The sequence below is a fragment of the Chelonia mydas genome, chromosome 7, assembly GCF_015237465.2.
Source record: "Chelonia mydas isolate rCheMyd1 chromosome 7, rCheMyd1.pri.v2, whole genome shotgun sequence".
Lineage (NCBI taxonomy): Eukaryota > Metazoa > Chordata > Testudines > Cheloniidae > Chelonia > Chelonia mydas.
In genome coordinates this window covers 45,985,957-45,990,715 of record NC_057853.1, presented here as the reverse complement: position 1 = coordinate 45,990,715, position 4,759 = coordinate 45,985,957, and positions in this window count along the sequence as shown.

Genomic DNA, 4,759 nt, shown 5'->3' with positions numbered 1-4,759 from the left:
CAAGGCCAAAGCTGTGTCTCGGTAGCGGCGAATAGTAGCTCTGTTAAGGCTCCTCTCTGAACTGGTCCTGGGTGTGTCTGATTTGAATGCTGGTCTGTTCTGTATCTTGGGCCAGATCTTCAGCTGGCGTAGATGGGCGTAGTTCCACCCAACTCAAAGAAGATGTGCTGACTTAAACCAGGGGAGGATCTGGTCCCTTGCATTTAAGTAGCCACATTTGAATTATAGGACTGCTTGAGTCCCAATAAGGCAATACATTTCCCTAGCAGCTACTGTTAAGATGTCATTTGGTATTTTAAAGGGCATGGATGGCATTTCCTAGAAGAAAAAAATCTTCTACTTGTATCTTCTTGTGCGTCGTATTCTGCAGGCTGACGTGGGAATAAGCATGGATCTTTTTGGAATTGTGGGCAGTACCAGAAAATGCAGCCTTGTTGGCCATATCCTTTCCAGCAGAGACTGGGAACATTTGATTCCACTGTAAGCCAGATTGTGTGACTCTGATCTACAATGAATTGTACCTAACCTCATGAATAATGCCACAGATGGTGAGCACTACTCGGTGTGAGTGTGACAAAGTGGGAATGTTCTTAATGTTTTCACTGAATACTGTGTGTGTGCCTCAGTTTCCCCTAGGCATTTCTTAAGTATCTAGGTTGTGGGATAAGGGTGTGTGATAGTTGCAGAGCCCTAGAGGGCCAGTGTGATGGTGTCTGCACAGAGAATGGCTGACACCCTGTCTCCTGGTGGCCTGGGCCCCTCCACTACAAAGGTGCCAACTGAAGGTGTTGGAGAACAAAGAGATCAGGTGGCTTCCTGGCCCAAGAAAGAGACAAAGGCCAGAGAAGGGGCGGAAGAGTTTCAGTTTGGCGCTGGCTGGGGAAATGGAGGGAGGCCTAGATGGGTCTCTGGCCTCCCTGCCCCGCAAGATGGACCTGACTGAGGGGTCCTGTTTCCTGTACCTACAAGCTCTGTTTTAGACCGTGTTCCTGTCGTCTAATAAACCTTCTGTTTTACTGGCTGGCTGAGAGTCACGTCTGACTGCAAAATTGGGGTGCAGGGCCCTCTGGCTTCCCCAGGAGCCCCGCCGGGGCAGACTCGCTAGGGGAAGCACATAGCGTGGAAGCAGATGCTGAATGCTCTGAGGTCAGACCCAGGAAGGTGGAAACTAGAGAAGCTTCTTGCGCTGGAGACAGTCTGCTCACGGAGAGGAGGCTCCCCCAGAGTCCTGGCTGGCTTCGTATGGAGTAGTTCCAGAGCATCGCCCGGTGACTCCATGACAGTGAGTAAGGGTATTGCAGTTGGCCTTTTGTTTAATGATCACTGGTGACTAGAAGCACAAATAATTTCAAGAAGGTGGAGAACTGTCTGAAGGACAGTTTCTATGGGACTCTCGAATTCTAATTCCCCTTTCTTTTTTTAGGTGCAGTGACTTCTCTGTGGATCATTTGGGGCTGCATAAAAATCTGTCCATTTGCCTTTTACGCTGGGACTTTCGAGTGAGCTAGGAGCCCAATTACCACTGAATTTCTCGTTGCCTCTAACCCTTCTCAATTTGGTTTGCAATGTGGACATCAGCAGATATCTGTTCCCAGCTGCAGCCACCTTGGGGAGGTCTGAAAACCTGACTCATCTAGTTTGTATGGTCTGTTATCCGAAAGAACTGATCTAGGTGTGACAACCTGTCCTGTTCACTGTCTGTGGCATTGTGGTAGAGATTGGGGTAAAGTCTCTGCTCTGTTTAGTTAACAAGCCCATCTTTACAATTTCATTATGATTGCAGTTTCAGCATGTAGTTAAAGAGGAGGATTTGTTTTTATTTATTTTATTTTACAAGGAACAAAACAAAATGGGTAGGCTCACCACTGCATTCTGGAGGCTCGATACTGCTTCAGCAAAACAAAATACCCATCGACTCATTTTAACTGACTGGTTTATGGCTGCTTTGTCTCCTCAGAGCAGCTGAAAGCAACTGGAACATAAAAGGGAATCTGGACTAGTAGTTCCTTCACAAATTCAAACAAGTACCTAAAGGGGTTCTCATTGGAGAGAGAGAGAGAATGTGTGTGTGAGAGACTCATACAAAGTCAAAATTGACAGTCTTGACTCTCACCATTTCTAGATGACTCTTCCTGGTGATATTGTATTTTCAGACATGATTTAAGATATGATGTATTGTTAGGGTGTTAGATGAACAAGTGGTGTTTACTCTAGATTAATGCTATGGCTTGTGTGTGGGAACACATCTAGGTATCTAGAGATGGCAATCTAGGGCCTGATTCTCCAGTGGCTTTGCACCTACCTCATGTAGTAGTTTTCACCATCTGCAGAGGGAATGTTGGGTATGTGTGTGTAAAAACACTACTCTAGCAGAGTGTTCTATGTCCACTTTCCCTAGGATGACACAAAGCAGCAGAAAATCCAGCTCTTTATATCCCACCTCATCTTTAAAGTTCATGGGAATTGGACGTTTTTATATTGTAACTTTATTTTACATTTCTAGGAAGGGCATTGTTAAAATTCTCTGGCAGTTTCAGGAATCACTTTGGGTGTTGATGGCTTTCAGATATATCCATTACTTCAGTGTCCTTCTACTGTGAGTGGCACATAAGGGCCTGATGCGCTTCTGCCAGAGAATAGAAGTCGGTGAGGAATTGGGGCCCCTAGATTTTACACATAATGGATGAGAATCAAGACCTTTATATGCTGGAGCAGTGATTTGTACAGTATCCACTCATGATTGAGAATTATATACTTGTTTTGTGCATTTCTCCTCAAGACTTGGGTTCAAATGCTGACATCCTATTAAAACTGGCTTGATGGTTCTCAGACAGGACTCTAAGGTTCCAGGCTAATGCAGGAATCTTAGCTGTGTTACAGGCTGTGGGGCTGGATTCTGATACCCTATCTTGTGCTTGCACCCTTAGCCTGAAAATCATCTCATTGGAGCCAATGAGGTCACTCACAGGGCTCTAGCTGTGCAATCAGCCTGAGTCAGGGGCAGTGTGTAGTTGTGGCTGAGTCGGTCTTCCTGTTTCCCCCCCGGAGCAGGTGATAATCTGCTCCAGTCCTTTTGCTGGCACAGATTGCTTCCCTGCCTCCTCTGCATGGGCTGTATTAGGATGGAGTCAAGACTGTATTTGCACCGAGTGCACTGGCATTGCTCCCATCTATTGAGGGGACACCATCATAGGGCCTAATCACATCAGCCACACTATCAGAGGCTCGTTCACCTGCACATCTACCAGTGTGATGTATGCCATCATGTGCCAGCAATGCCCCTCTGCCATGTACATTGGCCAAATTGGACAGTCTCTATGTAAAAGAATAAATGGACACAAATCAGATATCAGGAATTATAACATTCAAAAACCAGTCGGAGAACACTTCAGTCTCTCTGGTCACTCGATTACAGACCTAAAAGTTGCAATTCTTCAACAAAAAAAACTTCAAAAACAGACTCCAACGAGAGACTGCTGAACTGGAATTAATTTGCAAAGTGGACACCATTACATTAGGCTTGAAGAAAGACTGGGAGTGGATGTGTCATTACACAAAGTAAAACTATTTCCCCATGTTTGTTTTCCCCCCCTACCGTTCCTCACACGTTCTTGTCAACTGCTGGAAATGGCCCACCTTGATTATCACTACAAAAGTTTCCCCCCCCTTCCCTACTGGTAATAGCTCACCTTACCTTATCACTCTCGTTACAGCATGTATGGTAACACCCATTGTTTCATGGTCTCTGTGTATATAAAGTCTCCCCACTGTATTTTCCACTGTATGCATCTGATGAAGTGAGCTGTAGCTCCCAAAAGCTTATGCTCAAATAAATTTGTTAGTACTCCTTTTCTTTTTGCGGATACAGAATAACACGGCTGCTACTCTGAAACCTGTTTCATGCTTGCATCAGAGATCCCAGCCACAGTGGGATGATGTGAGAACGATAGTGCATAGACACATCAATAGACTAGCTACTGCGATGGCTACTGTGTCTGCTGCCAACCACCCAAGCTTTGTGTGACTCTTATGCACCCATCTAGATCTAACCTTCCTCTGGTTCAGCCATCCTGCACCAAAACAGCATCCTAGGGAAACTGGACAGCTGCTAAAGACTATGGCAAGCAATCGTCCCGGGGTGTATCTCCCCTTGAGGTATCAGGCTTTGCCTCTTTCAAAGGAGAGTGGGGAATAGGAGCAGTCAATACACACAGACTTTGAGCATGGTGTGTCACGCACCCATCTGGTCTCTGTTATGGCTCGATAGCTTCCTGAAAGCCTAAAAGTTTAACCAGCTGGGCTTTCATCTTCTGACTCACTGAAGCATTTTGTATCAACCCTTGAAATGCATGGTAAAGGGAGATGAGCTGAACCACAGGGGCAGTGCCAACCTGCTGTGCATTCATTTTCTCCTTTTGCTGAGGAGACTGGGCCAAAGCTAGATCACCTGGGCTCTCCGCTGGGAATGCTCAACCAGGGTTTACCTCCCCGGCCTCTCTCCACCTTTCAGTAAGATCTGAGCTCCAAGTACTGGGCAATGTAGGAAGGATATATAATGATACCAAATACAATCAACACTAGACACTGTGCCCCCTTTTTAATAAGGCACAAGGCCTGGGGTAACCATCGGGCACACACAGCTGGGACTTTCCTAAACAGCTGCTGCTGCTTTGGCTGGGGTATGGAGCAGCTGAGCTCTGGGTGCATCAGCTTCTGTGACCCTTCTGCTTCTGGGGAGTTGACTGTCAAGCTGCTGGGT